Below are 13,630 nucleotides of genomic sequence, written 5' to 3' on the forward strand. Positions count from 1 at the left end.
CAGCTGGGTTCTTTTTTGACTTTGCATTACATTCTGAGATTTTTTTTCCAATTATTCATGCAGAAAGTTCTCAAAAATATTTGTAGAAAGAATGTCAGATGCACTTAGAAAAACCTCAATTTCAATAGCCACCCGTACTCAGTTGTATCAATTGTGTAAGTGTACAAGTCTTACTGCTGAACATAGAGGTTATCAGCTTTTGTTGCCAAAAAGAGTGCTGCTAAGAACATTTATTCTTATATTCATAAATCTTTGCATTTTTGACTCTCCTTCAGAATGATTCCTAGAGGCGGGCAGGGTGGCACATACCTGTAATCTCTAATGGCTTGAGTGGATGAGGCAGGAAGACTGTAAGTTCAAGGCTAAGCTCAGCAATTTAACGAGACCCTGTCTCAAAATTTAAACTAATAAAAATAAAAAGGACTGGGGATGTAGCTCAGGGATAGAACACCTCTATGTAAATAAATAAATAAATGAGGGCTGGGGATATGGCCCAGTTGGTAGAGTGCTTACCTTGCAAGCACAAGGCCCTGGGTTCAATCCCCAGCATTGCAAATAATTAATAATAATAAATAAATAAATAAATAAATAAATAAATGAATGACATGATTCCTAGAACTGTAATAACAAGTTTAAAGGTTATAGATCTTTTGATAGGCAGTGCTTACTAAAATGGTTGTGCCTTTTTCTTTTTTTTATTTTGAGACAGGGTCTCATGGAATTGCTTAGGGCCTCACTAAATTGCTGATGCTGGCCTTGAACTTGCAATCCTCCTGCCTCAGCCTCTAGAGCTGCTGGGATTATAGGTGGGCACACCACACCCACCCAGATGGGGTATGTTTTGGGTGGTGGAGTGGGAATTGAACTTTACTGTGCATTCTACCACTGAGTCACACCCCAGCTCATCACCTTCTTTAACTTTTTTTTAAATTATTTATTAATTAATTTATTTTTTACAGACTGCATTTTGATTCATTGAACACAAATGGAGCACATCCATTTTGTTTCTATGGTTGTGCACGATGTAGATTCGTACCATTCGTGTAATCATACATGTACATAGGGAATGATGTCTGTCTCATTTCACCATTTTTCATACCCCTTCCCTCTCATTTCCTTCTACATAATCTAAAGTTCCTCCATTCTTCTCTCACTCCACATCCACCCACCCCCATTATATATCATCATCCACTTATCAGGGAAAACATTCAGCCTTTGGTTTTTTGGGGATTAGCTTATTTCACTTAGCATGATATTCTCCAATTCCATCCATTTATTTGCAAATACCATACTATTCTTCTTCTTTATGGCTAAATAATATTCCATTGTGTTTATATACCACAGTTTCTTTATCCATTCATTTGTTGAAGGGCATCTAGGTTGGTTCCACAATCTAACCACTCTGAATAGTCTGGAAAGCAGTGTGAATCCTCAGAAAACTTGGAATGGACCCACCTTTTGACCCAGTTATCCCACTCCTCAGTTTAACTTCTATAAACCCACTGTGTGTGGCATCTCCAGCATACCCAGCACCATGTATGTTGTTGACTGGATGGATGTGTTAGCCTCTTGCTTCCCATCCCCCACCCCCACTCCCATACTCACACCCTGGTAAATCTCTGGGCCCATCATCTTGTGTGCCATTTCAGTAAAAAATAGACACTCGGAATGTAAGGTAACCGCCAGAGGTGTCGGTGTGCTGCACGTCTGGGCCTGAGAGTGGAATGGGGTCTCTGCCAGGAATTTACCACTATGTCAATCGAAATCAAGTCTTCAGATGTGATCTGATCATGCAGTCCCTGAAGGAGAACAGTTTGCATCCGGCATCAGCCACTTTACAGGAGGAGACTACTCTCTGTATCAGTCTCTGAATACTGTGGATAGCATTGAGTTTTGTTGCTGACATTCATGGTGGTCATTGGGATACTGTTCTACAGGCTATACAGTCCTTGAAGTTGCCAGACAAAACCCTTATTGACCTCTATGAACAGGGTGTTCTGGAATTGATAGAGCTCTGAGAATTGGGTACTGCCAGGTCACTTCTCAGACAGACTGACCCCATGATCATGTTAAAACAGACACGGCCAGAACAGTATATTCATCTGGAGAACCTCTTGGTAAGGTCTTATTTTGATCCTCGGAAGGCATATCCAGATGGAAGTAGAAAAGAGAAGAGCAGCAATTGTCCAGGCCTTAGCTGGGGAAGTCCACGTGCTGCCCCCATCTCATCTCATGGCATTGCTAGGACAGGCACTAAAGCGGCAGCACCAGGGTTACTGCCTCCTGGTAGGACTGTAGATTTGTTTTGTGGTAAAGCAACTGTCAAGGATGTAGAAGAGGAAAAGTTTCCTACACAGCTGAGCAGGCATATTAAGTTTGGTCAGAAATCACATGTAGAGTGTGCTCTATTTTCTCCAGATGGTCAGAATCTGGTCACTGGGCCTATTGATGGATTCATTAAAGTATGGAACTTTACTGCTGGAAAAATCAGGAAGGATCTACAGTACCAGGCCCAGGATAACTTCATGATGATGGATGATGCTGTTCTCTTCATGTGTTTCAGTAGAGATACAGAAATGTGAGCAACTGGAGCCCAAGATGGAAAAACCAAGGTCTGGACAATGTTTAAGGAGATTTGAAAGGGCACACAGTAAAGGTGTTACCTGTCTGAGTTTTTCTAAGGACAGCAGTCAGATCCTTAGTGCCTCTTTTGACCAGATAATTAGAATTCATGGTTTAGAGTCTGGGTAAAGCTGAAGGAATTTCGTGGCCATTCCTCCATTGTTAATGAAGCAACATTTACACAAGATGGACATGATATTATTAGTGCATCTTCTGATGGCACTGTAAAGATCTGGAATATGAAAACTGCAGAATGTTCAAAGAACTGCAGGGACAGATATTCCTGTCAACAGTGTGATCCTACTTCCTAAAAATCCAGAGCATTTTATGGTGTGCAACAAATCAAACACAGTGGTCATCACGAACATGCAAGGGCAGACTGTCAGAAGCTTCAGCTCTGGTAAGAGAAGGTGGTGACTTTGTTTGCTGCCTTTCTCCAGTTGGTGAATGGATCTACTGGGTGGGGAAGGACTTTGTTCTCTACTGTGTCAGCGCAGTCACTGGCCAACTGGAGAAAACGTTGACAGCTCACTCGAAGGATGTGATTGGTATTGCACATCACCCTCATCAGAACCTGTTCGCTACCTATAGTGAAAATGGACTCCTAAAGCTCTGTAAACCCTAATTCAGCTTTTCAAAAACTAGCTTCTTTAGGTCAGCTTTTCTAAGCAAAGAGATTAATTTAGCCACAGGAATAATTTTGTGAAAATACTTGCTCAAGTAGCAATTACCCTTTCTAAAAAATATTTTTAAGGTATTAGTTTATCTGCTTCTAACTGGGTAGTCACTTAATGTTTTCATGTATCTTCTTTCTGGAGAGTGAAATGATGATATTTCTGGGGAAAAAAATGTACTACTTTGATTATTTGAAATGCTGATTAAAATGTGCCTGCCATCATAAAACTTGAAAGTAAATAGCCCCATATTTAATAGCTGTATTTTTTTAAAGATGTTAATAAACTTTACACCTTTTTGGAGATCTTGTTAAAAAAAAAAAAAAAAAATAGACTTCCAGGCAGCTAGCACAGGGCAGAAGGTCATCATTACAGTGTCTTTCTCATCCCTGTCTTCGCACATACTGTTTTCTCATTTGTTCTCTGCTTCATGTGTTTATTTTCCCCCTCTTCTGCTGTCACTTACTTCAGGCTGTCACATACTGGCTCATATATAACAGGTGACTTGATAAACATTAAGTCATAAGTACTATGACAATAAAAAGACAAATCTCACCATTTCCACACTCATTCATTCATTTATTCACTTAACAAATGTTTATTAAGTCATCTATTATATACGAGCCACTATGTTTGCTGGAGGAGCAGAAGGAAAAGATATTGCTATTACTAGTGTTCACAAGGCCCTGGGTTCAATCTCCAGCACTGCAAAAAGACAAAAAATAAAATAAAATAACATTGATATGAACATTTATTGAACATGTGCTAAATAACAGGCTCTGCCTTAAGGACTAAAATTACTATATGTGATCTTACTTCATCCTGTCATAGCTCAATCAGATAAGTACCATTACTTCCCATTTTTACATATAAGGGAACTGACACCCATAGAAGGTAAAGGTCACACAGCTCGTTAAATGATGGAGCCTAGATCCCATTTCAAGCAGTCAGCCCTCAAAGCTAGATTCCAGAAGGGATCAGCTGGTATTCTAAGCGGAAGAGGCATGATAAGTAAATCCCTTAAGCAGAAAGCAGATTGGCTTGTTAAGGAAACTGTAAGAAAGCTTATGTGACCATAGCACAGAGTTCCAAGGGGAGCATCTCTCAGGATAAAATTGGAGGAGGGTTAGTCATAACTGATTTGAGCTTAGAAAAGATGCATCTGTTTGGAAGAGAACCAAGGGGCAGGAGAGGGGCAGGAATCTGTGCAATAGCCGTTGTATCAGTTCAGGTAGATGACATGGGTTCTTAGCCTTGGAGAGGAAATGTATGAACAGGATGTGAAGGATGGCCACCAGGATCCTAGGGTAGGAAATGGAGGTACCATTCCTCAAGTGGGAGCAGGAGAGAGAATTGGGGGACAATCAGGCTTGTCGGAAAGATCTTGAGTTTAGTTTTGCATGTGTCAAAATTGGTTGCCTCTTAGACATAAGTAGGGATTCCAAGTAGAAATCAACATGTAGGAATTAGCCTAGCTTGGTGGTGCACGCCCATTATCCCAGTGGCTGGGGAAGTTGAGGCAGAAAGGTCACGAGTTCCAGGCCAGATTCAGCAACTTAGCAACTCAGAACATAATTTGGAAAACTTTTTTTTTTTTTTTTTTTTGGTGGTGCTGGAGATCAAACCCCAGAACATAATTTTGAAAATCCAGGCAAGTGACTTTAAGAGTCTCTCTGTAGTTTTTTTTTTTTCTTTTAATATCTTTGTTTATTTTTATGTGGTGCTGAGGTTCGAACCCAGTGCCTCGCATGTGAGGGGCAAGCGCTCTACCACTGAGCTACAGCCACAACCCTGTAGTTTTGTTTTTGTTTTCAGATTTTCTCAACTGACAAAAAAGGGATCATTTCAAGAGAGAATATTTATATTTCACTATGTTTTATTTACTCTTGTTTCCTACCATTTCTGCATTGATAATTTTAGTTTTTATTATCATTATTACTATTATTTGTACAAAGGGGGTACTAATATGTTGTGTGGGCTGATATCAAACTCATGGGCTTGAGTGATCGACCTGCCTCAGCCCCCTGAGTTGCTGGAACTACAGGCCTGCACTGCCATACCCACAATTGAACATTTTACTTAATTTGTTTTGTGTGTGTGTGTGTGTATGTGTGTGTGTGTGTGTGTGTGTGTGTGTGTGTGTGACCAGGGATGAAGCCCAGGCCCTTGAGCATGTAGTACTAAGCTACAACCAGTCCTTTTAATTTCATTTTGAGACAGGGTCTACAATAAGTTGCCAAGGCTGGGCTTGAACTTGCCATCCTCTTGCCTCAGCCTCCATAGTTGGGATTACAGGTGTGCACTACTGTGCCTAACATAACTGAACATTTACAAATCTCCTTAGCCAGGCATGGTGGTGTATGCCTGTAATTCCAGCAATTTGGGAGGCTGAGGCAAGAGGATGCGAACAAAGCCAGCCTCGGCAACTTAGTAAGGTCCTAAACAACAAGATCCTGTCTCAAAATAAAAAATGAAAAGGGTTAGGAATAGGGCTAGTGGTTAAGGGCCCTTGATTCAATCCCCAGTACAAAAAAAAAAAAAAAAAAAAAAGCCAGTTTAAATTTAAAAAATCTTCTTAGAATTTCACATGCAGAAATAGTGAATCAAGTTTTGAACCCTAATCTTCAGAAACTACCACAGTGGAGAGTTTTAGTTCTTTCCCCAGATTCACAAATGACTAGTCTTTCAGGCAGTATATTTTCCCCAACAAAACTTATTCTGCCAACATTCATTGAGTTCCTGCTGCGCCAGACATGCAACCATTGAGATGATCCAGATTAGGAACTCAGTGATTTTTCAATGAGAGAAGAACAGGAAGGTGGCAGGCAGTGGTCACAGTAAACTGGGAGGCTGAGGCAGGAGGATCCAAGTTTAAAGTCAGCCTCAGTAACTTAATGAGCCACTGTCTCCAAAACAAAAAATAAAAAAGGTTGGGAACATAGCTTAGTGGTAGAGAAGGGAGGAAGGGAAGAGGAAAAGGAAAGGACCAGGAGATGATTCTTTTGGAGAAAAAGATGATTCTTGTCAAAGAATCTGCAATTTGGTGAAGACCTACTTAAAGAGACTAACAGACGTTATCTCTCTTTTGATAAAATGATAATATGTTTATCCCCTAAGAATGTGCTTGAAAAATCAATCTTTGCGCATTCTGGGTCAAATAAAATGTTTTATGTGAGGTAGATTACTTGAAATAGAGTATGAAGATAGTGAATTTGTGTTTGGAATGAGAAACTTAACTTGCCCTGCATGGAAGCATGAGAGCCGATTTCAGTCTATCTGCTTTTTAGCAATTTATCAACCAATCATTAAGTGAGTTAACTCTACACCCAGGGAATGCTGATGGCAGCATTAGCCATAAATAAATAAGCTAATATGTACAATAGCTAAATGAATAGACTTTTCCTTGGTGTTTTATGGCCTGAAAAGAATGCAGCTTTTCATTAAAGAAATCATTTGAAAATGTGGAAACTGATACTGCCCCAGCTCAGTGCTCTCTGCTCTTTGATAATGGGCTCTGTATTCGTGGTGGGGGTGGGAGACTGATGTCCATTTACTTTAGCAAAGATTGTTGTTATTGAATGAAACCTTTAATGGGGGCGTTTATGATTCCACTCAGCTAAGAGCTCACGGCTGCCTTAGAATAGTCTTTCCCTCCACCTTGACAGCTCTTAGAGAATCAATACAGGTAATATGTCAGTTGGTGGTCAGCAGTCCTGTAAGTAGAGAGGTAGGACTGAAATGGAAACTGACAGGTAGCCACTTAGAGAGAGGGTCTGGGGTAAACACTTTGAAAAGTGAGGCTTCTCTCGGGAGTGAGAGAGTGCCCCACCCTCAGACTGCAGTTAGTGCTGGGAGCAGACAGGAAGAGATCACGAACAAAGACTAGGCAGAGCAGAACCATGCAGAGCTTAGGAAACACTTCACAGGGGGAGGGGCCTTTGGAGCCCACCAGTCATCCGGTTTGTCAGCTTGTAGCATCTGTCAGTCTCATTTTTAAAAAATTCTTTAAAAAAATATTTTTCTTGCAGTACTGGGGATTGAACTCGGGGTTGTTCTATCACTCTATCACTGACCTACATTCCCAGTCCTTCCTTTTCATTTTTTATTTTGAGACAGGGTCTTACTAAGTTGCCAAGGCTCAAACTTCCTAAATTCCTGCCTCAGCCTCTTGAGTAGCTGGAATTACAGGCACGTCACAGCGCCTGGTTCTAAACAATTTTTTTTTTTAAACCTGCAGTAAAATACACAAAACAAAATTTACCATCTGAACTTTTCAAACTGTTTGGTGACATTAAGCACATTCACATTGTTTTGTAGTCATCCCTACCATCCATTACCCAAACTCTTTTCATCTTGGAAAACCTAATTTTTGTGTTTTGGTACTGGAAATTTAATCCAGAGGTCCTTAACCACTGAGCACATGCCCAGACTTTTTTTATTTTGAAACAGGGTCTCACTAAGTTGCTTAGGGCCTCACTAAATTGCTGAGGCAGGTCTCAAATTTGCAATCCTCCTGCCCAAGCCTCCCAGGTCTCTGTGATTACATGCATGCACCTAGCAAGACTTAAACTCCTGTCCCATTGATCAACTCACCACAATCTCTGCAAACACCATCCTACACTCTATGTATTTGACTACTCTCAGTACCTCGTGTTAGTGGACCAACACAGAATTTGTCCTTTTGTGAATGGCTTATTTCACTTGGCATAATGTCCTCAAGGTTCATCCATGTATCAAGTATCAAATTTCTTTCCTTTAAAATTTTTGTAATGAATACATATTTTTAATTTTTTACTTTGGTATTTATTTTTGAGATGGGTTTGGCTAAGTTGCTAAGGCTGGCCTCAAACTCCTGGTCTTATGTGATCCTCCTGCTTTAGCCTTCTGAGTAGCTAGGACCAAGAATAGATATTTTAAAATTGACACCTAGTAACTGTACATATTGATTGGACACAGTGTGGTGTTTCAGTACCTGAGAATAATATAAAATTTCCTTCCTTTTTTATGCTGAACAATATTGCATTGTATGTGTATACATTTTGTTTATTCACTCATCCATTGATGGACACTTGGGTTGCTACCATCTTTCAGCTCTTGTGTCATCTCACATTGGATCCCAAATTCACTAACTCATCTTCTTTCTTGTATACCAGTTTTATGAACTACAAAGATGTAAAAACCCTTCCTAAGAAACTTAAAAAAGCAATACTTAGGCTTGGATCACCCCAAATCTTTTTGCTGTCCTCACCTTTGTCCTTCAGTATATGTTATCACAGTACAAAATACTACTTTAATCAGTAGTCAGGCATGGTGAAGCACACAATTCCAGCAGTTTAGGAGGCTGAGGCAGCAGCATGAAAATTGGAGGCCAGCCTTTGCAATTTAGGGAGACTCTCAGTAGATTACCGAGAACCTGTCTCAAAATTTAAAAAAATAAAAAGGATTTGGGGTATAACTCAACAGGAAAGCACACCTGGGTTTAATCCCTAATACCAAAATAAAAAAACAGAAATAAAAATGAATGTTTCCCAAACTTCTGACCATAAGAATCTTCTGGTCACTACCTACAATTTCACATTCTTAGATCCTCACCTCCCCCATGACTGGGAATCAGTGGTTGCAAAGAACATCCTAGGGGCCTGGGTTGGGCTTTACTAGGCCCTGCAGCTTATTTTTAGCATCAGGGAAGTTTGAGAAAGACTTTGATTTCATAGGGGCTCCTTATCACTTACTACTCTTTCTATCTGAAGTTAAAACATTACATCCTTTTTTTTGGTAATGGAGATCTAACCCAGGGCCTTTTACCACTGAGCTACATTTCCAGCCCTTTTTTATTTTGTATTTTGAGACAGGGTCTCACTGAATTGCTGAGGCTGGCCTGGAACTTTCGATCCTCCTGTCTCGGGCTCCCAAGTTTCTGGGATTCCAGGCATGTGCCACTCTACCCAGCAAAACATTACTTCTTAATGAAGGAATGGCTGGTTTTAATTCTTTTTGAATATGAATTCTCCATCTGGCAGCCTGCCACCTATTATCAGAAAGTTAGTGATTAGGCATTATCTTAGATGCTGAGTAAATAAATAGCCACAATCACAAACTTACTTTTCTGATTTTACAACTGAAGTCAGTGTTTAATCCTGGACTGATAGACCCATAGATGACTGATATTTGGGTTGTAGGATCAGGATTCTCAGAGAGGACTTCTATTTTGCCTTTAAACATTTTCGTAACTAATTAAATTCACACCCAGATCCCTATTTTTTAGTCTTTTGACATTTTTCATGTTATTAAAGTAATAGAGATTTAAAATACCCATTTTTGCATTTTTATTTCTTCTCCCTCTCAAAATTTGTCACATCTTATAACAATCACATGTAAGTGCCCAGGTCACTGGTGATCCAGGAGAGGCCCTTATGATTGACAAGTGACAACTGCCAAAAAGTTTCTGGCTATGCTCATGGGTCTTAACTGCCCCGCTATAACCTAGACTTCTAGTCAGCAGGTAAGATGTCAGATCCTGCTGTTACCATCAGGGAACCCACCTGCCTGGGGCAAGCCCATTGGGTGGGGTGAATTTGTGATTTAAGAACTAGGAGATAGAGATAGCAGTCTCTCTCCAAGGGAATTACAACCTTGGGAAAACCTCCACCAGGTCCTAGTGGAAAATAGTTTTTAAGTCAAATTAAAGAGATTTTGGCTTTGGCACCTTTAAATCAGATAACTCTGGGTAGAATTCACCAAGAGAATTTTGAATGGCCTTCCCTGGTTCAGTCCAGGCAGACTTATAGCAATCCGATGAGATTTTCCAGCTGTCCTTGAAAACAAGATCAAGGAGAATGAGTGACTTTATTATGTTTTCCCTTCCAGTTCTCTTACTGCATGCCAAGAGATGAATTGGTTAATACTGAGAAAAATCACGAATTTGATCCTAAATCTTGCCTACTCTTCTTATTAGCACTTAAAAAATAATCCACATAGATATATGAACACATATGAAAGCAAGAGGAACACTTAGCACTTATAAACAATTTATAAAAATCAAAAATGGGATGCCAACCCCATATCTCTCTCTCATACACATACACACACACACACACATATGGGAGGTAGCATACATATATAGGGTCTTGCTAAATTGCTGAGGATCTCACTAAATTGCCAAGGCTGGCATCCAATTTGTAATCCTCCTGCCTCATCCTCCTGGGGTGCTGGGATTATAGGTTTGAACCACCACACCCAGCCTGATACTGTATTTTTAAAATTTAAATTAGTTAATTAAAAAAACTTTTCTGATATTGTATTTTCTTAATAGAAAACTGCTTTGCCGTGACAAAGTATTATGCTAGAAATAAATCCAAAATAAATTTTATAACTCTATAAAGAATTTACATAATGTTAGAGCACACACAATTTGCCCTACTTTTTAATATATAAGCAATGTATCTTAAGAATTCCTATTTATTTGTTTGTTTATTTTTTTGAGATTGGGTCCCAGTCTCTCTGTAGCCCAGACAGGTTTTGAACTAGAGATTCTCCTGCCTTACCCTCCTGAGGGGCTAGGATAGTATCGGTGCCCAGATAAAAATCCTTTTAGCTTTTTGTGTGTGTGTGTGTGTGTGTGTGTGTGTGTGTGTGTATTTGTGTTACTAGGGACTGAACTCAGGGCCTGGGGCATGCTAGGCAAGAATTCTACCACTGAGCTACATCCCCAACTTCCAGATTAAATTCTGATAATCTGGATTAAAAAAAAGAATGAAAGTGAAAAGTATATTTTATCCTGAGATCATATCACATGCAAAAATAGAACAATCTTCTCTCTGTTATCTTAGTAATTAGGGTTAAGTATCTCATTTCAAAATGCTAGGATTTTAATTACTGAAGTCAACAAAACAATAAGGTGAAAATTATTTACATCAACAAATGGAAGCAATTTCTTGAATATGTAATCTCTTTAAATCATGTAGAAAACTTGTTCCCTTATGGGATTCCTATAGTTCATGGAGAAATTATTGATAGAGGAGGCATTTGTTTCTATATTCTTTTTCTTTCAAAATAATTTTGGTTATTTTATCTTAATATTTGTCAGTGGGGCTGGGGAGATAGCTCAGTCAGTGGAGTGCTTGCCTTGCAAGCACAAGGCCCTGGGTTCGATTCCCAGCACCGCAAAAAAAAAAAAAAAAAAAATTGTCAGTGAAAAAGTTCTGGAAGGACTGGGACAGTAGCTCAATGGTAGAGCACTTGTCTAGTACACAAAGGGCCCAGGTTTGACTCCCAGGTGTGTGTGGGTAGCAGAGGAGAAGGGGTTCTATAAGAAGATATTGTGGAATCATGGTACCTAGGATCTATTGAGAGAATTGAATGCACAAATTTGTTTGTAACAAAGTTATGCAATTACTGCTCCATTACGAGTCAAGAAATTCCAAAAGCACTTACAACCTACTGTGTTAACATTGGACCTACCAATAATAGGTGGTCTGGCATGCTATTAGTGACGTCACCTCTATTATACTGTGAATGGCAGCTTCTCCAACCCTTCCTGTACTTGGCCTGTGTAAAACTAAGCCCACTTTATGGCCACAACACTGAGCCTACAGCAGGCCCACTGGGGTCCCAAGCATCTGTCTACTTTGACAGTTTTGTTTGCTGCAACTGCCAACTTCCCAAGGTCCTAGGACACCCTGAGGGCCCATTAAGAGCTCCATCAATATCATTGATGCCACTATACTTTGAGCCTCATTTTTCCAGGGTTTCAAATGTCCCTTTTCATACATTTTTTTGTTTAAGGAGTGAACAGATATTTATCATCAGATAGACTCAGGTGGGGCAAAGAAGTATGAACAGAGAAACTACCAGTAGTTTCCATAATAATGCTCCAGAGCTGCAGAGTTCCAGTTTTCCAACAGTAAAATGACCAAATGTGCTCTAATGTTCATCCACGGTCCCCAGTAAGTGTATTGCTTCGCCTGCAATCTACATGCTAATGCTTTCTTCTAATATACGGCTCTGTGATTTTGCTAAGTTACTATGCTACCAACTTTCATCCACAGCTGTGGCAGGAACTGGGTGAAATCAAATAAAGCAATGGTTCCTGAACTCATTCTAGACTGCTGAGCTCCACGCCTAGAATATTTTGGATTCCGTAGGAAATGGATAATCAAGAGAATTTTCTTTTTGGGGGGTGGTGTACTGGGGATTGAACCCAGGAGCTCTCTACCATTGAGATACATTCTCAGCCCTATTTTTAGTTTTTTTTTGTAGGTACTAGGGATTGAACTCAGGGGCACTTAACTACTGAGCCACATCCCCAGCCTTATTTGTATTTTATTTAGAGACAGGGTCTCAGGGAGTTGTTTAGCCCCTTGCAGTTGTTGAGGTTGGCTTTGAACAAGATCCTCCTGCCTCAGCCTCCTGAGCAGCTGGGATTACAGGTGTGCACTTGGCCCTTATTTTTAATTTTGAAAGCGGGTCTCACTAAATGCCCAGACAGGCTTTGAACTTTCAATCCTCCTGCCTCAGCCTCCGGAGTGGCTGGGATTTACAGGTGTGCACCAATATACTCGGCTCCCTTTTGTGGTAACAGCTTAAAGGAAGGAAATATTTATCAAGCATCACCCCGTATATACCGTCTCATTTAATTCTCATAACACCCTACAAAATAATTATTGCCTTATTTTATGGTAAGAAAGTTAAACCTTAGAAACTAAATGACTTGATCAGCTTTATACAATGAGGAAATGGTGGGCAAATACAAGGTCATTCGACTCCAAATTCTATATTGTTATATAGTTTGGTGCTTCTAACAATTTTCAGCCATTGCAATTATATTAGTTCAGAATTTTAATCTCATTTTACTTTTTATGAAATAGTTTACCTTCTACTTTTTATTATTGTTACGAGCTGGTTCAAATCATCTTTAGAGAGGTGAAATGCACAGAAATGAACATAAGAAAGCTTCAGGTTAATTAATGAAGAAAAATATTATGACTGACTTTATTTTCCAAACCAAAAACTGAGATATGTAAACAGAGAAATATGATCAAAACTTTTCAAACAGATCAAATTGAATGATTCTCAAAATTTTCCAGGGTGGAATACATGTATTATTTGGCATGAACTTTGAGTGACTATTGGATAGCCAGATGAAACCAAAAAACCTCACCTGCATTTGCTGATATTCAATTTCAAAAAAAGAAAATAGTTTGATTATTTTTTTTCAATGAGTGAAACAATGGGGGACTTATTTTACTATTCGACTTAAAAACAATATTCAAGGCCTGAGGTGGCTCAGTGGTAGAGCACTTGCCTGGCACATGTGAGGCACTGCATTTGATCCT

At 39.5% G+C, this 13,630-nt stretch overlaps 1 pseudogene across 1 annotated transcript; it reads left to right on the top strand.

The window, feature by feature from the left end:
- Window positions 1-1,752: 1,752 nt before the first annotated feature.
- On the top strand, window positions 1,753-3,247 carry LOC306645936 (WD40 repeat-containing protein SMU1-like; annotated as a pseudogene). Its single transcript has one exon. The product of its transcript is annotated as a WD40 repeat-containing protein SMU1-like (transcript).
- Window positions 3,248-13,630: the final 10,383 nt, after the last annotated feature.

The sequence above is a fragment of the Sciurus vulgaris genome, assembly GCF_902686455.1.
Source record: "Sciurus vulgaris genome assembly, chromosome: 1".
NCBI classification, from domain to species: Eukaryota; Metazoa; Chordata; class Mammalia; order Rodentia; family Sciuridae; genus Sciurus; species Sciurus vulgaris.